Source organism: Camarhynchus parvulus, chromosome 1A (assembly GCF_901933205.1).
Source record: "Camarhynchus parvulus chromosome 1A, STF_HiC, whole genome shotgun sequence".
Taxonomy (NCBI): Eukaryota; Metazoa; Chordata; class Aves; order Passeriformes; family Thraupidae; genus Camarhynchus; species Camarhynchus parvulus.
This window is the reverse complement of record NC_044586.1, coordinates 6,965,454-6,989,400: the sequence shown is the minus strand read 5'-3', so window position 1 is coordinate 6,989,400 and position 23,947 is coordinate 6,965,454.

The window sequence follows — 23,947 nt, the reverse complement described above, 5'->3', positions numbered from 1 at the left end:
GGAGTCTTAAGGTCTAAAATCCTTGAAGGAATCTGAGCATACCAAAAACATGCTTTCTATACTGAGTTCAACTCCAAACCCAACTGACTTTGTTTTCAGCATCTAAAGAAAATGTATTCAAATTTGTTCAGTTTTATCTGAACATTGGACCTACTTGGATTGAATAACTGTGATGGGGCAAGAATTGCATTCACCTGAAGAAAAAAAACAAACCTGCAAGCCTCAGGACACAAGGCTGCATTGCCCAGGAGATACAGGCACTGTAAGGATGGAGCCATAAGTGGTAGATTCTCTGGCCACAGGCAGGTGTAATAGCACATGTTACTGACCCAAAGCTCCCTCCATCAGGATGCTCCTTCCCAACACAGGGGCCAGAACTCCTGCAGAAAATCCCCCCCAGATTATTTGCATCTACTCATGCAATTGCATTCGGTACACAAAAATCTTGATTGGCATTAAGAAAAGCAGATCACTTTGGCCAAGGCCTCCCTTGCCAGAAGTGACAACTCTGTGTCTCAGCTCCAAGCCTTGCTCTCAGCTCTCCAGCTCAGTGACAGTTCTCTCTGTGTCCCTCATTCCAAGCCTTGCTCTCAACTCTCTCTGTCTCTCGCTCCAAACCTTGCCCTCAGCTCTCCATCCCCTCGTCATGCCATGGGCTCAGCAGTGACAGAGGTAAGCTGTGCTGTCAACCACCAGCCCATATCTCTGTAATTCCTGTGCAGCTGCTCAGAACTCCAGGCCTCACTACAGCACCGAGCCTTCAATCAAAACAAATTGTTTGTTTCTTTCTGACCGCAAGAAGAAGTCTGGTTTCATCGTTTTCTTTGGCTACGTGGCCTGACTACAAGCATGCTATAATGCTAGGAACTCCATGCAGCACTCTCTGGAGCCAAAGTCATGCAGGTGCAGTTTGCAGTTCTGACTGACAAAGCAAAATAACTCAGAACTGCTTTTGAGGCCACGGCACTCACCAAGCCAGCCTTCTTTGCAGCCCTCACTTATACAGGGAACTCCCCCATGAAGATGAAGATACTCAATAAAGGGTTTTGAAGGATGGCACGAGGAAGAGTTTCCAGGGACCTGTAGTGCAGAACACTTGAGCTAGCATGGAATGCCACCCAGCTGGCACAGCATGTGGCTCCTCAGGCATCTCTTCAGCCTGTCCACAGCACCCAAACCTCCTTGGCTCACCCCAGGGTGAAGTGATCTGCTTCACTACTCTGACAGCAGCTTGGGAACAGAAAGAGAAATTATAATGTTCAGAAACATGATTTCCCAAGTTTATGCTCTTCCTTGTTGCTGGAAGAGCTGCCCTGAATCCTCCTTGTTCTTCACACTTTGCTCACAAATGCTGCTGCCTTTGTCTCCACAGTCCCCAGCTCCCTGGCACATCTCCTGCTGTAAAACAGAGCCCACCAGCAGAAACTTGTGATAAGTCTCAGCGTGGGTCCAATCCTGCAGTTAACAGAGACAGACAAAAACTATACTGAACTGGGACAAATCTGTAAATTTCACTCCCCATCTTTTGTATTATCTAACAGAATGTCAGAAGACCATAACAGCCTGAAAGAGGGTAAGACAATGTGGTTTCCTGAGACTGGGGGGGATTGGAGCCAGTGACCCAGGAGGTCTCATCCCTTCCCATGCTCTTCTTTTCTTTCCATGCTCCCTTCTTGCTGCTACACATCTAAATTTAGGCTGTAAACTAATTTTAACTGTAAGGGGCATGGGGTTGACTCTTTTGAGTGTCTGACACATTTTAAGAGCAGGGTAACTAAAACACAAATGCTTATGCAAATCCATCTTTGATTTTGTAATCAATTTAGTTCAGTAATTTGTTGCAGGGATTGGCTGAAGTAACATGCCAGAATTTTTACAGCCTCTCTGCCATAAAACTGACAAGCATAGGTTTTCTGGTTTTGTTTTTACTTCCTTTCAAGTGTAATAACTTCCCTTTTCATAAAATGCCAACATATTCTTTTAAAACTGTCAGGCTGCCATCAACCTGGTCATGATCCAGTGCCAGGCCATAGCCAGACAAGATGAGTTACAAGGTAATCTTTTCTCTGCCAAACAATGCAAAGATATTGGCGCCTTTTCTCAGTGCTGCAAATCAGCTCAAAGGGCCACAGGAATCAGAAACTCAAGAAGGACTTCTTCCGCTTTTTGGGGTTTGCCTTGCAAGGAAAGTGGTGCTCTGCAAGGAATATAATGTTTCATTAATAGCATGCTGGCTTCTTCCCTTTCTCCAAGACTTTTCCTCCACAGAAGTCCTGGATATAATTTTAATGAAATTGAGGATGCCCTCCCCCTCTCCAAGTTACACACTGGATTCCTCAAGACTGGTTTCAAGGAAATGCTGCTCCCCAGATGAAATGCAAAGCAGCTGCACAACTTTGGCAGGGGAGGCTGCATAAATGCCACCAGAAAGTGAATCACTACCTCAGCCTAACTGGAAGTGCATCAATATTCCTGCTCAGGAAGGTCATGCAGCAGTGGAGACCATCCATAACACGTAGAAAAAATAGTACAAAAGGCCACAGAACCAGAGGACCAGACCCTATTTTTTTTTTTCATGTAGCTGACATGGAAATTGAGGTTTTTCAAAACTTCTCAGCCAGTAAATTAATACTTCAGCATGGTCAGAGTTTTAAGAGAGATCTATAAAGCAGTGGTATTTGCACGTGACTTCAGGACTGCACCTACATTCTTTGCTGCTATAACCCCTCCAAATTTGCTTTTAAATTATTTGACATGCATGTGGATGGTACCAAACTTCCACCTCCTTCCTCCATGTCTCACTGGGGTATTCAAAGAAGACCATGCCAGCTCTTAAATTAATAGCTCTGGAAGGACATCAAGAGCTGTGATGGAAACAAGTGTCTCCACAGAGGACTTGCTGGGATAAATGCAGAACCATCAGGTTTGCACATGCAGGGACCAGGTAGGGATTGTAAGAAGATCCAGTTAGTGCTTCTGGGAGAATATTCTTTTTTTAAAAAACATTTTTAACTGTATGACCATAAGGTATACAGTCAGCCTAGAGACATTAGTGCATCAATCCTTCCTCATACCAATCTGTTGTGCAACACAGCACTGATGTTTTGCCAAGCTGGGAAAAGTTCACCTGGACACTGACAGGAGTCAAGCTGGTTTCCATTTTGCCTACATGGCACCACTGGGAACAGAAATTCCAGGAGGCAAACCCTGGAATTCCTGCTTTCAACTCAATGGGGACAACTCCCTGTTTCCCACAAGACAGAGCAATGCTAAACTAAAGACAGGATTTCCATCCACAGTAGCAAAATAGCTAAAAATGCCAAGACATATTCAAAAATTGAGACATCTACACACTCTGGCAATGCTTGCAGCAATAAAAGTATAAATATTAATTTCTTTCACAACAGCAAGCATGTAGGGATATATTATCAGGTATTTGCTGATAATGGTGTGCTATGGAGCGATAATGGTATAGAGGAAAGGTGAAATTTTTTCCAAATGACTTCTCAGAGTAGAAAGCATTGAATAAACTAATCTATTAATGGCATTTATTGCTAGAATTACTTGGTATTAGAACAAACATCCACATATGGTACTTGCAAAAAAGCCCATACAATTACAGTATCCATCACACACATCCTTTTGGAAAACTGGGACTATCATTGGAATTTAGTCAGCTTTGGGCTCTACACAAACTATTTAGCAACACACAATAGCCATTTATCAGAGAATTCCAGCAAGGTATTATCTTTGGGAAACCTGAATAAGAATTTCCAGCAGCAGGTTACAGATCCCCAGACTGGTAAGGGCACATAACTCCAGAATTGTGAATACTGGAGTTTTGTGTTTGCACCTTTTAATCCAACACAACATATCATTGGAAAGGTAAAATTTGCAGTCATGCTGGAAATCCCAACCCTCCCAGTATGCAATATTACAAAGAAAGTAGCTGAATATCAAACACGCTGAATATTGAGGTATGAAGTGTGAGACAGGCACACCAAAGATGATAGGAAATCTTTCACAATACTTCAGCTCGTTCCGGAAGCATGAAAAGAATGATTAAAGAAAATAAAAAAAGAAAGGTGACACAGCTCACTGAAAGCTTGGAGTGATTTAGGAGTTTGTCTAGTTCTGCTTAGGAAGCCAAACGAACCACTCACCAAAGGAAAATGATAACCAGTAAGGAAAGGAAATCAGATGAATACACAATTTACACACCATCTAGATAAGAAATATTTACCTTCAGATAACTTAAAATTCAACTACCTAAATCAAGCATTTCCGGTCTCCAAAACTCTTGTGACTTAGACCAACATCTTTATAGCTCTAATCCATGTACTTGGAGATGAAAAAAAAAAGTAGAAAAAGAAAATTAAACAGAGCTTGAGGTACCCACACTTCAACTTGATCTGTTAGTGGATACACAGCAAGATAAGGTACAGTCAACAAGGAAGTCCTCAGGCAATCTTCTGCCTATAGAATACCCCAAACAAAGTAGCCCTCTTTTTCTTGCTCAGTATATTTCATTTGAAATGTTTAACTAGAAAATGGGATTAGATCAAAAACACATTTACAAGGAGAGCTGCACTTCAGCTGCGCTCCAAGGTTCAGTGCAAAATATTAGACATGCAAGCCATGGTGACGGAGAAACAAAGTTTCCACTCTTAAATTTATATAGTATAATTAGCAACAAATCTACTCGGAAAAGTATTTTAAATATATTTTGGTGGTTAAGCAGCACTTTCCTATGTGATTACATAATGTTATTCTTTACATCAAGTCCAACTTCACCCAAGAGCTGCTTTTGACTTAAAGTGGAGTCTGGTAGTATAAAAGCATATTAAAACTGATGTGAAGTTGAATTTTATATGTGCTTCAAGACATCTTGAAAGAAGTGGTAAAGGTTGTCTTGGTGGTATTGGAACCCAGTTTCTTTGCTCATACGTGCAAAGCCTTTCAAGGTTTCACTAAAGAGAACCATCTAGGTTGGAAAAAACCCTTATGACCCTTGAGTCCAACCACTTCTCCCAGTCTTTCTCTCCTCCTTTCTCTTGTTTCCTGGAAAACAACAACATAATACCTGTCAGTGGATCATGTAAAGCAAATGAAAATGCACCCTCTGGATCTCAGTGGGTCAGGGATCAGCACCAGAACCATTCTCCTCTCAATCTCCACCACATGGCCCATCATGATGCCACCACTCAGGAGAACAAGCCCACAAAAACCACATTTTGCACATGGTGTAACAACCTCCAGATTTTTGGACAAAGACGTGGGCAGGTGTGAGGCAAAGGGGAGAGGCTGCAGGTGTGTCCTACCAGTGAGCTGGACACCCCTTCCTAGGGGAAAACTCATGTAAAGGGAGCACTGGTTTGGTGCCAAAGCTCTAGTAACATACCAAGTCAATAACTAAGCTAAAAGTTAACTAACTAACTAACTAATCCCATAAAGACCAACCTAACTCCTCTCCTAAGAAAAGGACTCACTCTTCTTAGGAAAAACCATGTGCTGTTGGATGTATAGAGAGTGAGCATTATTATGGGCAAGGATCCAGGTGCTGTATGAGGCTCTTGCCTCAGAGGACTCCCAAATAAAGAGGTGAAAAGAGAAGTTACATATTCAGGCAGACAGTCAAAAGACAAAAGAGTAGCTTTGTAAAAGCGCCTGCAATAAGCTGTAGACAAAACTGTGTTTGTTGGCACTCCTGGGATGCAGGTTCAAGGAAGATTTTGAAGGAAAAGAACAAAATGTGATTTGGTATAAGTATAGAACAGCAGTTAGTTATTTTGTATAACTAATATATGAAGAGCAGCAGTAGAAGGGCAGCTCGATATGTTCAGCATATGGCAGTGCATAATTTTTAAGTGAAAAATAATAAAACAGGTCAAGAAATGTCACCAACCTACCTTGAGCACAGTGTGATATTTTTAAATTATCTATATTTGTTTTGATATTTCTGTATTTACTATTTACCCACTTTTTTACATTAACATTGAACCAATCTGACTTTATTTTTGCAGGCAGCACTTTATTGACACTCTAAAACTTCAAGTTTCCTCAAAAATGCCTTCACCATGCAATTTGGATGACAGCCAGGTGTGAAAAGCCACCTCTAACAGAAAAGTACTAAGAAATTGAATGAACTTTGGAATGGAGAGTATGTTAAATTCAATTATTATGAAAATACAGCAAACATGAAGAGTAGCTGGTGTGCCACAGGGAAAAGCCTTACACAGGCTGATTGCCTAATCCACATTTCTTTGGTGGACTCCTAATGATAACACACTGGTGAGTAAAGCAGTGCCAGGGCTGTGAGTTTCATTTGCACACCAACTCAAACTTTAACATATTTGCCTTAAAGAAGAAACAATCCCGTGCTAATCCCGTAGTCTACCTCAATCCCCCCCAGGGGTAGCAGAGGATCACTTCCTGCAACACAAATAGGAGTGGGAAAAGATAAAACACACATTGAAACATTTAGCCAGTATTTTTTTAAAAATATGCGTTCCCTCAAAGCTGGACCCACATGGCTGAGCTCACAGCACTGCTGCAGTGGCTCTCTCCACTTCAGCCCCAAGGGTAGCTGCAAACCTTCAAAACCATGTTTTGCCCTGGGTTGCTTGCTTCAAAGAGTAATAAAAAGAAAATAAAAAATTGGAGAAACCAAAACAGGGCACAGCATTAACACTGTCCCTTTCCCTCCAGGGGCTGAGCAGGACCAAGCATTGCCTTCTTTGCAGAAATCCTCTAGAGGAGAAAGAATGAAATTTTGCTCTTCACAGGAGTTTAAAACATGGCCAGATTGTAGGAATTGTGCCAACAGGAGAAGGAAAGTGTTCTCACAACTCTGTGCCTTCCTTGCATTCTTCCCCAGCATTCATGGGACAGAAAAAACCCAAAGAAAAATAACTTCCCTGCCTCACCTGGTCATTATTAATCACAGAGTTAATCAGACTGGAAAGGCCACACAACCCCATTTAATTAGGAACTTGGAGAGAAACCACTCCTTTTTCCCCCCCACTGTTGCTTTTCCATTGCTTTTAGGCAGGGGGAGAGTAATCAGAAAGTCTCATTTTCTAACTGTATGGACAGGCAAAAGCCAGAACTGACTTATTTAACATGGGAGAAATAAAGGTGAGATTTCTGATGAATAGCAGGAAAAACCCTAAACATCTGTCATATCAACTAGAAAGAAAGCTGCTAACTACTGTAATTTAAATAATCTTCTTACAAATGAATTGAAACTTTTTTTTAAGGCCTATCTAGTCTTAGGAAGCAATGGCATGTATAAGCCACAGCCTTAGTGTAGACTGCTTGCTTTTCAATCTATTTGGGTACCATTATCAAAAGTGGATGCATACAGCTGAATGACAGAACAGCTATAATTGAGGGGAAAATTTGGCCTGGTCTCAAAGATCAAGGAAAAATTATAGTTACATCCATATTAAGTAGAAAAAAAAAACCCCCAACCATTAGTTTCCTTGCTTAAATCTCTTGCTGAAAACACACTTTAAAATCTGATACTAAACAGCCCAGCCATAGCCCTGATACAAAATACAGTACTACAGATGACACACTAGGAAAAATAAAACAAAATTAACATACCAATGTTTGTGGCTGGACCACTGTACCATTACTGGCATTTTGCTTATGTAGTGATTCCATTGGTGTTTTGCATTACATGTCAAAAACATAGGTTCCCCTTCTAAGAAAAGAATTGCTTAATGTGCCAAATGGTACATCTGGAGAGAAGTACTGCCAGCCTGCAACAATAACAACAAAAACAGATTCATCCAATGCTTGCTGGCTGGGTTTCTAGATGATGATATTCCTATTAAGAATCATACATTGGTGTATTACTTAAAGCTTTCAGCCTGGAAAGCATCCTTAATCCATTATTTGATGGCTTTTTATTTTTTTTTTTTGCAAATCCAACAGCTGCAGGGCAGGTGACTGTGGGTTTGGTGAGATACCATGTATTATTAGTGCTTTGCTTTAGCTTTTTAATTAAATTATTCTGTGACCTTTCACTGTCAGAGACACTATCAGGCACAAAAATATTTGATCTTCAAATGAGTAACTTAAAATTGAACCCTTCTGCCTGACTGTGTGGATTAAGTGTCATGTGGTATTTAAGGTTCAGCACATGTATAAGGGAAAAGAGGCAGAAAGGACCTACTAGATCACACATGATCCATACATAATTATAATTATATATTATAATTATATTATACATTGTATTATAATTATATAATACATTAAAATATGTATTTCCAAGGCCTATTACACTACTACCATATAAAGTCTAGCAGGCCTAGGGGTCTCTGGTTTAGAGGTCTGTGACAGTCCCTGCATTACAAAAGGCCATCCAAAGAATATGGGTGATTTTCTTCTTCCACTAAAGAGAAAAGTTTTCCCAACTGAATACTTCTCCCCGATTTGTAAGCTCCAGGCATGCTTTTTGGAGCTTATGGAAAGATCTATCCTATAGATCTTGGAGCAAAAGTTGCTCCAAACATTGTTCTGGAGTTGTTCACAACCAGTCTGAAATAGTCTGTGGATCATTTTAAATACTCAGTGGTTAAAAAAAAAAGTGTTTTGAGATAGCTGAAACAGGATGCTTAACAGGGCAGTAGAAATGTTTCAGGGATGACACATCAGTGCATGTGGCAATGTAGATGCAACACAGGTGAAATATTTGAAATTCTGTACAAACCTGTGGGTTATTGTTACACTCTGCTTAGGGCTGGAGGGGTGAGCAAAGATGTGGGTTTGAGGGTTCCATCCCTCAGAAGCTGCCTTTATGCTGTAGAACTTCTCATCAGCTAGAACCAAGACACTGCAAGGTGGAACTGCTGGTTGAACAGCTCATGGATGGCCCCAGGTTGCCCAAATCCCTCCCTGTTTGGGTGTATGGGACAGTGCTGCAGGTGTCTGCTGGGGAGTTACATTATCCAGACTTCAACTAGGTAATTATCACCTTGCACAGCATCAGTAATACTGAAAAACACAATTAAACCCAAAATTAACTTCTCCAAAGTTGCCATTCACCTCTCCCCCACACGGGCAAATTGCCAATTGTCACAGGAAGCTTCCATGTTCCATTACGTGAAAAATGTAAATAGTTTTGACATTTACCAGTGCTTCCTAAAACTGAAAGCACCTCCTCATAAACTGACCATGCACTTTCAAAGACAACTTAAAGGTTGTTTGGCAAAAAAACTCACCTGTCCTCCAAATGTATTGACATTTTTCCTCTCACACAGCAGTTCCTTTATTTTCCCAAAGATCAGGATTTTTCCATTCCATATTTTTCAGGACTTGTCTTTAGTTCCTTCCTGAAGAAGTATGTTTGAAAATTGATCTTATCTAAGTTATTTCCTTGTCTGACACAGAATATTAGTGGAAGTTTGAACAACAAATTCAGAGCAGCATGCCTGTCACCAAGGGGATCAGGAGTGCCTACAGTGAGCCCCAAGTTATGGAACTTTCCAAACAGCTTTGGAAGGCTGATCTCTACAAAGTCTTACATTATTTGTTTACTTTCAATGCCCAGACTTGTGCCTCATTTTATTGAACAACCAGCCCTGAAGTCTTCCTAGTGGCATTTAACATGCATCTCTTATTTTAGTGTCAGCCATCAAATCCACAAGTCTAGCTTGCACAACATGCATCATGAATTTCTGCCTAACTTACTTTTATGCAGTGAAAACATTGTTTTTCCTGAAAAATGTAATGTAAAGAAAATGTAGTAGCAAAAGAACAAAGTTCACAGTGAAAATGGTGTGGCATGGTTTTATCCTATGATAACACAACAGTTCTTTAATATTTAATTTTGATAATAACAGCTGAATTAGATACATGATTCCAGAGACACAAACTGTTCCAAGCCTGGCTGCTTCACAGAGGGTGGATGCAGAGATTAAGGGACTGCCTGAAAGTAGCACTGGAGGTCTGTGGCAAAGTCAAAAACTGATCCAAGAGCTCCCAGCTCCTCTCCATCGTGTGCACCACAGGGCCATTGTGCCTTTTGACTAGTGCCATTATTGTGTACCTGTAATAGTGTTTGTCCTCACCTGGCGTTGTTAAAATCTCTCTCAATACCATTAGAAAACACCAGCTGTCATCTCCAACAACCCCCATGTTTGGCCTCACAAGTCCTAACCCCCCCTCAAAGCTGGGGGAAGGTCCAGGAGCATCTCTCAGCACAGCTCCCAGACACACAAATGACAATCTCATCTCTCTCCCATCCTACGAAAAGGACCCCACAGACCTCCCACCTCCTCCAGCCCTCTGAACAATCTGCCTCACAATTTAATTGCCAAACCTGCAAATCTGGCAGCGTGGTGTGCAAAGTCTCCCCCACCCATCAGTGTCTAGAAGGAACCCCTTTCACATCCAGTCTGGGATGCCCATGCTCACCTGGTGCCCCGCAGCTCCAGCTGTAGGAACGAGCTGCTGCTGCTCTTGGAGGGACCTTTGCAAGTATATTTTTGCAGAGCTTCATTTCCAGAGAAGATAACCCCAAAGCCTTCACCTTTCATTTGGGATAACTGAGAACATGGAAACCAAAAGACTGTATGGGAGGGATTCAGAAAAATTCAACCAGCTCTTAACCACTCCTGTTACTGCATTTCAGTGGGAAATAAACACCAGACATGTGCCCTCCAAAACCTCCCAGGTGTGATTTGTCCAGAGCTGCAATACAACCAGAAATACAATCTAGGAGTTGCACACCAGTGTGTCTTGGCACTGATCACCACAGAACAGCCACTGCACCTCATGTTCACACAGGGCTGCCTTACTTACGGCCTTCCTAAGTGAAGAGAAATCATAGTGTGCCAGAAGCCATCAAATCCAGCTTCCATAAATCTGCTAAAAATGCTGAAGGAGAAAATAAAACATGAAAAATGTTTGGAAGGAGCAGTAAATGAATATGGAAGTCTACAGTACATCAAAAATCTAAAATTATCACTATTTTAAAAGCAGTGATTATTTCCCTTTTTACAGCTCCTTAGTTTTCACAAACACACATACCTGTTTTTATTGTTGCATAAACCAGCTCATTCAGCTTTGTTCCTCTTGTCCAGATTTTATAACTTACAGCAGATGAAAAACAGATAGCTGGATTCTGTCCTGTGATTAAAAAAAGTTTTCAGGGATGAAGTTTCCCAAGTAACCACGGAAAAGCCACATATTGATCATTTGTGCTCAGAGTTCTCCCTTTCCCAAGGGAAAGGACATAAAAACATGCATCTGTTTATATCAGTTTGAGAGGAAGTGGTAGAAAGGATGACTGTAACAGTGCCCTGTCCAACATGATTTCCTGGAGCTCATCTGCTGATGCTTGAAGTGCATCTGCACAAAGTGGACCTTTGCTGAACTTCTCAAAATATATGAACCCTCAAGTATTTCAGAACAACAAAATCAAAATTAGATTATAATAGATATGCAAAACCAAAGCCACCTTCTCCCTCTCTCTCAGTCCACCTGCAGGAGTCAGCAAAGCATATTCAAATTTTGGGTTTGAACCCATCAGCACCAGTGCAAACATGTTTTTCAGAAATCTCAGAACAACAGCAATTATTTCATTGATTTCTAGCCCCTGTCTCCAGCTGGAATAATTCCCACAGCAAGCTCTGGAAGCTTTGAAATGGCAGTGACAGCAGAGAAGGGAAAGAGGATTACCATCACAGAGACTTACCCTAGAGTGATCATTTGCCAATATTAGCATAATACTTTTAACACAGACATAGAAATGACAAGGAAATATTAAATATTCCTTTCAAAATATTAAGTTATCCCCAGGGTGATGGTTTTGAAAAAGTAGAATAATTTATACTATTCACTAATTCAATCGCACAACATGGAAAACAGCACTGGGCTTTTCCCAACAGGCAACAAGTGGAGGAGCCTCTTGTGGAGACTCATGCTGTTCATTTGGATGGTAATCCCTGGAAGACACTTTGTCATTGCCATACATTCCTTTTCACTGACGATTTCTTTCTCTGAAAACCTGCTGTCACTTCAGGGTGTGCTGGGTAGCCTCCAGCACATAACAGGCTCCAGAAGATGCTCCTAAACTCTCAGTGCCTTGTAGGCTTTGGCAATGATCAAAATGAGAAAGGTCAAGATGCTGAGCATTTTCTGTGAGGGTTCTGCATCTTAGAAATTAAAAAACTGGATCTGTAATACCATTCATTTACCTCACCAATAAGACAAGATTTTTTTGTTTGTTTTAGCTTTATTTTCATTGAGTGATAGAGGATAGCAGGATGTCAGCGAGTGAAATTGAAGGCACCTGCTTGGCATTCAGCGCCTGACAGTTTCTAATGCCATGGGTTGGAAAAGCTTAATCTACAATTTGCTTTAAAAGAAAGAGGGGAAAAAAACAGTTAATAAATCAAAAGAGGGAAAAACCAGTTAATAAATCAAAAGAAATATGTGGCTGTGGTGCAGGGATCTTTGGGATCTGGCATTGGGAGAACCAGCAGTGGATTTGGCACCCAAGGAGAAGCAGCACTACTGCCTCCATACCAGCTCCTACCAAATCCTCCCTGCCATATCCAGCACAACCTTCACAGTAGCAAGCTGTCCTTGGTATGACCCACAGGACTTTTCCAGCTAGTGAAGTCCTCCTCTCTTCCGCCTATTCCCTCAGAAGGCATCAGTTTTCTATTTTAAAAATATCAAGTCACCCTATCTCAGCTGCATTATAAACAAAGACAAACAAAACAACCCAAAACAGTTTCGTGTGTGTGGAACAAGAGAAAAAAAAAACCACTTCAAACCCAAAGAAGTTTCCAATAAGTCACTCATTGAAATTCAGGAAGAAAAAACCCCAAAGGGTAAAAATACCCCCACGTATCCAAGTTCTCTGAGGCCATTTCTTTCCCTCATCTGTGTTCCATCATCTTCTTCCTTATCCAAAAAAGTTGTGGTGTCCGTGGGAGTATGAACAAACATTGGTGTGACCACGGAAAGGAACTCTGTGTCTGGCAGCAGAAAGCCGTGCGTTATCCCGTCTCCAGGAACTCGGCCTTCCTTCGATGGTCATAAATATTCTCTGATGACAAAGCAGAGGGTAGTTATTCAACCAGACTGAATAACACTGCACAACCCTGAAAAGCACGCTGGGATCTGTGTCCTGTCCCCAGCCACAACAAAGATCCACAGGAAACAACCCGACTGGCCTCGTGTGTAGGACACCCTGTGCTGTCACATCCACTTTCAGGGTGATTCAGGCAGGAGTGCTGGGCTTCCCTCTTTCAGAGGTCTCAACACACCTGGTGGCCATAAAATTTGCCTGAGGACAGTGTCATGCAGAGCAGCCCTTGGGGAAGGACTTGGGGGTGCTAATGGGTGCTCCAGCTGTGTGTGCTGGGACCCCAAACTCCCCATGTGCTGGGCTGAGAGTGATCAGCATCAACCACACATCACTGAACGACACACAAAGGCTGGAGAAAGCACCAAAGCACAGGCTAGCTCATTAATGACAGCTATTAATGAGTACACAAGTACTTATGACACCTTTATAGCTCCACTTTCTCCTTGGGAGTTTTCAAAGTTTTACAAAACATTTAGATGCTAGTTTTTTGAAGGGAGGGGAAAAAAAAAGACTTATTACACCATTAACTTTACACTAGACTGTGTAATCAAAGATCTCCTAATTTTCAGGAGAGTGTTACTTGACATCTTGTTGCATAAATATTCTGCTTGTGCAAGCAGATCTGGGAGTTATCAGTAATGTATGTCATAGTCTTGCCAAAGTTACTGATGAGAAAATGATCTTCATGACCAACCTTCCCCTACTCAGAAGAAAAAAAAAAAATAAGACTTAAATGTAAGTCACTCTCTTCTGCTGGCCTCCCTTTTCACTCCCCAAACCTCAAATCAATAAATTTAGAGTGAATAAACAAATAATCACATATGCTTACCCATATGCCTTCTCCTTTTATGGTAGCCTTATAAATTAGATTTAATCTTGCCCTTCAAGGTAGAAACAAGTAATAAAATGAACCTGTTTATTAGTCAGTGTAGTTTGAGAATTATACTGGCATTTCTGCCTTTGAGAACGTGAGGGATTGTTGACACAATGGAGGCCAAGCATGCATTTATGGTGCATGATATCACCGTGGGGCTCACAGAGGCAGTTTACTTATTCCACAGATGACTGCCACAAGAGAATGTAATTGCTCAATAATGTGTCAATGTACCCATGGGAAGCATTTAAGTCATCTGAGACCTGTATTGGGAACTTGCCAGGGACCCCAGCACTACCTCCAACTTGCACGAAATGGAGGAATCGTGGCCATCTTCTGCAGCAAGGATAAACAGAACAAGGGAGAAAGTCAGGACAAGTCAAAAAGGCACCCCTTTCTCAGAAAAATGAACACAACTGGAAGGGGAAAAACTGTTCCCCAGATTCAGGAAATAAAAGCTGTAAGATGAACACATTTCCAAGCAGGGGAGTCAACATTAGTGGAGTATACTGCAGCACATGAGATGATCTGCACTGGGGAGAAATTACCTCACCAAGAATTAAAGCCTCAGAAATAGATGTAACACCTGACTGAAAAGCTATTTATGGACAATGAAATCCTCAACTCCACCATGGCTTTATTTTTTTAGTCATAAATCAAGTTAAGGTGAAACATCCAAGTGATTGGATATTAGTGTGAGGTAAATAACAATTAAAACTCTCTGAATACTGCAAATCGAGAAGCATCGTGTAGGATCAGCTTAATAAATCAGTCTTTTCCATACTTCTCAAGAATTAAAGGGTCATAGGATGAGATCCAACTTTGTGGATGCCTACTTTTAAGCATGTAACTACTTCCATTGATTTTGAGAACGCTACCCAAATGCTTTAGTTCAGGTACATGAAAATATCTGGGTGAGTGAAAGCCTTGGTAAGGAAGTCATCACTGGAAGCTTTGGGAAGCTTTTCAAGCCAATGGAAATTGAAAATGGAAATCTCTCCAATAAGACCCACAACAATGTAAAGAGACCCTGCAGCTGAAGTGGGAATGACCTGACTCCCCAGTGGCTCAAGTGAAACAGGAATTTACAGCGTTTTCCAGCATCCTATTGGAGAATCTTTCATGAATTTTAAAATGGTTTACAGGACTTTTTCTGTTCACCTTTCCTTTTCCTCAGCTCAGAAGAACCTGACTCCTTTTAGTACAAATGGGTTCAGTCCTCAACCTCACAATGAGTCAAAGGATCTGACTGAAGGACATCCACTGTGCCATGCCATGATGCTCAGCTCAGGGCCCACATGTGACCTACTCCATGTAAAAAAAAAAAAAATAAAGCAAAATTCCTAGTTCTGCTAATTTCAGGTTAGTCTTTCAATCTAATTTTTTTCCCCCCCAGCCCTCCGTCTACTCCTCCCTCCCACCCTGATCTGACTTTTCCCATTTCAAATGGGATTTAGAAGCCTGCCTGATGGCAGGTGGGTGGAGGCACTCCAGATACTGTTTGTTGGTAGCCCAGCTGTTATTTGTGGTTGACTTTTTTGTTTGCCCACAAGACTTTCCAGGGTGGTGTAAACAGACAGATGTGGGTTCTCTTCTGCCATACAGATCACACCATAGAGAGATATCAAAGGAAAAAACCAAGCCCATGAATAATGCACTAGTGAGAGCATTTGAAGCTCTGAACTTTAAAGACTGGCCTCTGAATTTATTGGTTTAATTGTTAGGTATGGGCACTCAGGCTGCCAGATAGCTTTTGAAATCAAAACATCATGGAAAGGTTTCCCGAATATTTAGAAGTTTATATAAAGTGTAAGTGGGCTCAAGCACTGGCAAACTCCAGGCTGGTCCCACCCTGAGCACCGCCCTAATCTTACATGCTAAAATTGTTCTTCCTTCTTTCCCTCAGTGGCACAGTGGTTTGATTCTTACTTCAGTGAGGCATCTCAGCAACTATCCCATAGCTCACTGCTGCTGTAGCACTGGCATGCTGAAGGGGAGGGTTTCAAAGGTATGGATTAGTAAAGCTCCATTGATTTCAGGCTAATTCATACCAGCCAGGAAATTCTGCCCCTTTTCTTTTTTTTTTTTGCTTCTACTGTTACCATATTATGCAAATGCTACTTTTGCCATGGAATTTCTACCTGCCTTGTTCTCACCTCACTCATCATGGCATTTTTAGCCTTGAGATGAACAATTAGCCCATGATTAAAATCACGTTAAGTCAACGGTGCAACTTGCTAATCATTCTCACTCTGGAGTTTCCAGCTAAAGCTTTTATCATCATTTATTTTTCCAGGAGGATTTGTATATGTTTCTGTCAGTCTATTTTGGAGCAAGGCAGGTTATAGAGGCACTTTGATTCATGGCTGGACATGGATTATTTTAAGTAGAAAGAAAAAGGAGCCTTGGTTTTAACAGCCTTGCACTGTCATCTTGCGGTTGCAGTGCTCAGTTCCTCACCCTTATTTGGAAATGCCTTGAACAAGAATTCTGTTTGAGCAGGAAGAAATGGTGATAGCCCCACTCCTAGGGCTTTGGTTCGTTTAGAGGCCTCCTTCCTGACATTCTGAGACAAGACAGAGTGACCTTGCCAACTGTTTCCACTTCAGCTTTTTCCATGTCCTTCCTTTGTGAGAAGAAAGCATCACCTCCTCCATAAAACCACCATTATTTAGAAGACTTCATCTCCTCCAGGCTTACAGCATTTCCACTATGAGCATGTGCTCCAAGAGAGGTTTTCAGGGCAATCTTATGCACAGTCCTCCTTCCTGCCTGAGCTTTAAAGAGGGAAAGCTCTGCCACCATCAGCTCCAGGTGAGGGACAAATCTGTTTCTCAGCTGAGGCAAATCACTCACAACATCTTCTTGGCTTTACCCACTAATCTCAACCTGCAAACAGCAATTATTTTTGCCTCTCTTCTGGGCTGCTCAAGACACCAAGCATGGGATTAACCTTGTAGACCCTTCCAAGAGTTAATTTCCTGATCTTGTCCAAAAGACAAGAGAAAGCCCTGAGCCAGGCTTCCCTTCATCTCCAGCAGTGCTGTTCCCAGCCAGAAAGCTGGTCTCCCAACTGCTTCCTTAAATCTTACTCTTGGATAAAAATAAACAATATCCTGCAAAGACAGCCCAAATCCATCCCCTCCCAGTGAAGCCTGGCCAAATCATCTATCAGTGAGTGACCAGAAATGAGGAAATCAACCTAACTGGTTACTTGCATGTGTGCAGCAGGATGTTACCCCAACCTAAACTACAGATCCCAAAAGTTGCATCCCTGTCCTCCTCAACAGGCAATACTTAGATCTCCTTTTATACAAAATATTCCTTACCATTTTACCAATACCAGCTTAAATTTTTAAGCTTAATCAAAAGCTTAAAAACCTTCATTGTTTCTATTTGTGCTATTCACTTCAGTCATTTGTCTCAATTGAGAGGTAAAAAATCCTCATAAATTCACTCTTGTTACATTCAGTTTCAGCATCTCTATTTGGGCTGCCAATACCTTGAGGAAATGTTTATTTTTACAGAAACCACAGTTAACATTAAGAGTGAGGGGCAAAAAATAAAAAATGGGTTTCTAAGGGACTTAGTTTAGTACTTGGGGAAAAACCCACTCTATTTTGATTAGAATTGTGTTACCATCATTCCTTGAATGAAATGTAGAATGTGAAAAATGAACTCCCCGTTTTTGGAAACAACTGTCTCTCAGCATAAAATGTTGCAAACCATATTTAATTCAACTTTTCTGAAACATGTGAAAATTGTCATGATTTTGCAGACAGATTGCCACATATAAGATTTGTTTATCAACCCAAAATCTTACTGCAGATCCTCTGTGGCCTTTGGAATCCGTTAAAGCTCCATCCAGAATCTCTGTGAGGGTTATACTCTAAAACTCCCAAAATACAAGAAATTTATGCAAGAATTTTTTTCAGCTGTAAGGGATTTTAAAGGATAAGAATTATCTATTTTGTCCTCACACTTTCAAAATTACTACATTTTAGTTTAGCTTCAGAAAAAAAACCAAACTTCTTCCGAGATAAATGCAAAGCCACGTCAGAAAGAGGATTGCAAAATAATGGGGTGGTATGGAAATTTTGGGAGCTGAGAGTTACCAGAAGTGTGACTACTGTTATCAAACAAAGGGGCTGAAATCACAGACTCATAGAACCACTCAGGTTAGGAAAGACCTCCAAGGCCATTGAGTCCAGCCTGTGACTGATCCCCACCTTGTCACCTAGAGCAGAGCACTGAGTGCCATGTCCAGGCATTCCTTGGACACCTCCAGGGATGGGGACGCCACCACCTCCCTGGGCCATCCCTGCCAATGCCTGAGCACCCTTTTGGTGAAGAAATCCCTCCTGATGCCCAACCTGCACCTCCCCTGGCACACCTTGTTCCCTGGGAGCAGAGCCTGACTACCCCACTCCAGTCAGGGAGTTGTGCAGAGCCAGAAGGTCCCTCCTGAGCCTCCTTTTCTCCAGGCTGAGCTCCCCCAGCTCCCTCAGCTGTTCCTGCTACTCCAGGCCCTTTCCCCAGTTCCATTCCCTTCTCTGGACTCACAAATGTGACTAATCTCTTTTTTGGCATGCTTAGCAGAGATGTCAAAGGGTGTGTAGGAAATCCCCATGCCTGGAGGTGCCCTTGAACAGAGGGACCAATAACCTGCAGAGGCCAAGCAAACCCAAACCCAGCTCAGCTCTCTGGAGCTGCCATCACCCCAGAGTGCAGGAACACACATCCCACAAGGCCAGCAGCACCAAACCCAGCTGCTGCTGCTGCTGCAGGGCTCCAGGAGCAGCAGGGACCACCTCTGACAGCAGCACAGCACACACTAATTCCACCCTTGCCCTCGCTGCCGGCACTGCCAGCCCGGCTGATAATTGGCACCGACTGCGGCCGTGGTTGCTGTGATGTGGGAGCTGCTTGCCAAGAGCTGGACTGAGACCACCAACTCACTTCAGACAGGCCACTAAACACCCATCTGAGGGTAACCACAAGGTCCCTCTCAGCTTGGGCTCGATTCAAGCTGGGGACTTGGAGGTGAAAAGGCTCCGCATTCAATTACCAGTCCCCTGAGTCATCCCATCCACCCTCTATAGTTATTTCAAAGTGCTCTGGTAAGCAATATCTGAGAACATTACATGTATTCAAAATGCTAAAAATACACATCTAAGAAGGCAGGGAAAAGTTCAGATCACTCAAGAGTACATTTTCCTTTCTCTTTAAAAATAAAATAATAATAATAAAAAGGTAATTCATTTTCAATTTGCTTTTTCTTTTTTTTTCCATGTATTTTTTCCATACCCTGCTTTGCCATTCAATTAATATCTTGAAAATATCTTTAGAATACTTTAAATATCTTTAGAATACTCAAATATCTTTAGAATCTTTAAAAATCTTTAGAATACTTAAGTATATTTAGAAAAGAGAGACTGTTCTTGGAAGAAAAAAAGTTCCTTTTACCTTTGTATTTTCTAAACAGCTAAATCAGTATTAGAAAGAAGGCAAAAGTACTTGGGGGTGGGGGGAGGGGGTGTGAGAAGGGTAGCAGGGAACAAAACAAAATGTTAAAAGATGGATTAAAAAGGCCCCACACTGAAATGACAAGTCCCAGGGTTTCTCGAATGTGAGGATTTGTTTTCAGAGTGGTGCTGCCCTCTGGTCCCCCAGGATATGGTATTTTCAATGCAGCTCCAGAGGGTCACCGATCCATTTGTGTCACCTATCCTGGGATCTGACAACTCTCCCCAGGGGCTCAGTTAAACAAGCCTGCAGTTTTTAAACAAAGTGGATTTTAATTGAGAAGCACCTGTGGTGAGAGTCTACCAGCATTTATTAAAAAGCAGATTTGTCACAGTGAATCACAGAGGGGGGAGGCGGGGGAGCCAGCAGGGAGGGGGAGTCCACACGTACGTCATACCTGCAGCACAGAGCCAGCCCTTTCACAGAAAACCCTCAGAGAAATGTGTAGGATTTGACTGCACCCCACAAAGAGCGTTCTTCCCAACAGGCTGTTCCCAGGGGGCTGAAAAGCTATCATTCATAAAAAATTATTGAGGGGGAAGGAGGTAGCAAAAGGGAGTTCAGGAGGCCAGGGATGCCAGTGGGAGCTGCAGAATGAGATCCTCTGTGAGGCACGCACCTGTTTGTGGCCACCATAAAAGCTTAACTAGAAAGCCTAAAGCTCCAAACTGAGGGGGAGGTGGGAGAAAGGGGGAAAGAGGGAAAACATAATGAAAGCTTGTCTTAATATAAAAATAAACGTTAACCCATGCAGTGCAGGCTCACCACAGATGGCTGCAATTTAGAAAAAAAGCCCTGGCAATGAGAAATACACAGAACTGAGGAGGAAACTCTTCCATCAAACATGGGCTTGGGGCAAAGACTGGAATTGCACCACTTTATAAAGTATGTGGCTAAAAAAGCTGCTTCTAAAACAAAACTTCATGTTGGCCTAGAGAGCAGTTGATAGGAGGTGCCAAGGTCTGTCTAAATTTAGTAATAAACAATTCCACTAAGGAAGAGTTTGCAAGACAAGGAGAAGAGAGTGAAGCCAACAGTTATGTGACACACAAACGTTTACAGTGGCAAGGGATGTGCTCTAATTTTAATGACACTATTAGTAAGATCCCTTGGGGATTTGTTGCAGTGTTATGCACTCACTTTACCCTTGGTGAGGGGCAGAAATGATGTGCTCAAGCCTCTTGGCCCAGTTTAGAAGGCTTAAAATTAAGGGTGAGGCTCCTCAAAGGAGTCACTAAGGATGCTTTTTACCCTCAGAAAATAACTGGGCATTTTCATCCACTATTTTCTTATCAATGTTTTCCCATTTATTGCACATGTAACACTGCCTTTTTCCCCCCTTGTGTATGTAAATCAGCCTCACTTCTAATCTGTGATGTTCATAAGAAAAGAAATGCATGGTGCAGAATAAAGGGGGCAAGAAACAGAAATATCAGCCACTCTACATCCCATGTCTGGGAAAATGTGGTTTTATAAATGTTTTATGAACAATTTCAGAATTTGGGTTTTTTTTCTCTTTTAAAATCACCGCTAAAGTAAAAACCTACTTCTCCTCTGCCACAGTGCCTTGATCTGCAAGGTTTATTCCAACTTTTTTTGTTAAGACACTGTCAGCTTGGACTTGCATGGAGAGAGACTATTTACAAGAACACGGAGTGACAGGACAAGGGGGGATGGATTCAAACTGAAAGAGAGTAGCCTTAGATTAGATATTAGGAGGAAATTCTTCCCTGTGAGGGTGGTCAGGCTTGGCACAGGGTGCCCAGAGAAGCTGTGGCTGCCCCATCCCTGGAAATTTCCAAGACCAGGCTGGACAGGGCTTGGAGCAGCCCGGGATAGTGGAAGGTGTCCCTGTCCATGGCATGAGGGTGGAATGTGATAAGCTTTAAGGTCCCTTCCAACCCAAACCATTCTATGATTCTATAGCTGCTTAGATCTCTTTTTTCTAGGGATTATCTTTTTTACTCAGCCTATCTCATATATTCTTCCTGCATGCTCTTCCCTTCCTCCACTTTAATTCTCACATTTAACATTAACCGCTCAATAGTTCTGCAGCACATGTAGATAACTTCCTCCACAATTAATAAAGAGATAATCTGAAGCAGCAAACTGGTTCTTCTCCCCCAACTCCCCCCCTCAAAAAAGCCCATGTACACTATTTCCATCACCTGCCCAAGTACACTATTTCCACCTGTTCAGAAAAGTGCCAACACAGAACATGCAAATGCTCAGTGTTAAACCGATTCCTAGTCAAAGTTGTTTAAATACATTTAAAAGACGCAATAGACACAGGATTTATCACGAAAGCCAAATGCTTTTCTAAGCAGCCACTAAACAGCTCACTGTGCTGGCCCTGCTGAGGCACTGTGAATTTGGGAGCCTGTTCTGGGTCCCTCACTGCAGGAAAGGCATTGAGGGGCTGGAGAGTGTCCAGAGAAGGGAACAGAACTGGGGAAGGGGCTGGAACACCAGGAGCAGCTGAGGGAGCTGGGAAAGGGGCTCAGCCTGCAGAAAAGGAGGCTCAGGGGAGACCTTCTAGCTCTCCACAACTCCCTGCCAGGAGGGTGCAGCCAGGTTGGGATTGGTCTGTTCTCCTGAATAGCAAGACACAGGACATGGAGAAATGGCCTCAAGCTGTGCCAGGGCGATTTAGGGTGGCTATTTAGGAAAACTCCTCCTGGAAAGGGCCATCCAGCCCTGGCACAGGCTGCCCAGGGCAGTGGTGGCATCCCCATCTGTTCTGATCTGCTGAAGGTGAAGACAGGTGAGTTTTGCCCCAATCTAAAATGGCAGAAAGGAATTAGGTTCTCAGCATAGTGGAAAACAAGATTAAAACCCAAATGAGCTTAAATGTTGGAATCCAAGGCAATTATTCAGCTCCTTTTTTTTTTTTTTCTAAAGAAGGAAAGAAAGAGATAAAACAGCAAAGTAGGAAAATGCCAAGAACAACTACAAGATGCACAGGAAAGGGGTTACCACCTCTATGAGTGCAGTCCTAGCTCATGGAGTGCAATGGGGAAAACCATGCCCAGTGAAGTCCCTGCAAGAGCTGCCAGGGACTCAGCAGCAGGGCAGAGCCACAGCAGCAGGAGCAGCAGGGTGGGGCACAAGCAGCCTCACAGCAAATGACAGCCAGGAGCAGCCAGGACAGCAAATAACAGCACACACAGCAAAGACTCTGACACTTTGTAGGTTTTGCAACCTGCAGGAGGTTGGGCAGGTTTCAAAACCTACAAACTCAACATGGTCCATAGAGTGGCCATGTTGTACCTACCTTAGAGCAACAGCATGTCTGGGGAGAACTTCATCTCTGCTCCCTTAAAGTTCATTGGCTGCTCACTGGCATCCAGGCAAAGTTCCCTTAATGCATGAAAAAGTTTATTGATTGCTTTTCTCATTTATCAAAACTTTATTGTTTGCTTGTTTGCCTGATGTACCAACAGGTGATTTTAATGGCCTTCAAACAGGGTGCCTTATTTTCTAAAACAAAGCTGTTGCTAAAATTTTTGTTAGAGGCAGTTCAAGACTAACTTTCAAGACTTAATATTCAGAGAGGCATTGGAGAAACATTCCTTACTTTTTACTTGTTCACTACACCATTCCTGGAGGGGTTTAACAGCCATGTGGATGTGGCACTTGCAGACATGGGTTAGTGGTGGCCTTGGCAGTGCTGGAGGAATGGCTGGACCCAACGGTCTTAAGAGATCTCTTCCAATCCAAACCATTCTATGATTATAATAACTTCCAGTAAACACAATTTCAAAACCAAAACTGCCCAGCACAACAGCTGAAAATCTCCTCTCCACCCAGACTGAAGACTTGGTATGGATTATTTAATTTACCTTAATTTTTTTTTCTTATTACTGTGCTATGAATACTACATGAACATGTATTTCTGAGAACAAGGTCTGCAGCAGAAGAGTGATCATCACCATTTGTTCTGCTTATGTTTCAGAGTTAACACTACCATTAGTCTCTCAGTGACTAATGCACCACCACTGCAGAGCTTTATCAAGACTTTTCCCCTTAGGCAACACAGCTTTTGTGCTTACTTTGGTCACATTTTCAAAACTCCAGGAGAAGGAAATGTTTTAAGAACAAACCCACCAAAAAAACCATAACTGACTGGACTGTTTGTCTTATAACAAACATTGACTATGAATGTATGCTAAAGCATGAAGATTTTCAGAACTCTCTAATTGTTACAGAACTAAAGGCATTGTGTAACAATTCTGCAGGTGGACAAACAGGTTGAAATACTTTCTAAATAACAAAATGAAAAAATCAAACACAAATCCCTTTTGGGCAATTATGTTCCTACATTAAAATTTAGTTGTACTCAAAAATGAAAGGAAACTTTAAAGTTTAGCATAAATGTGTTATGGAAACCATCCTACATTCAAACAAAACCAAGTGCAACTTACAGTGTGTCTTGC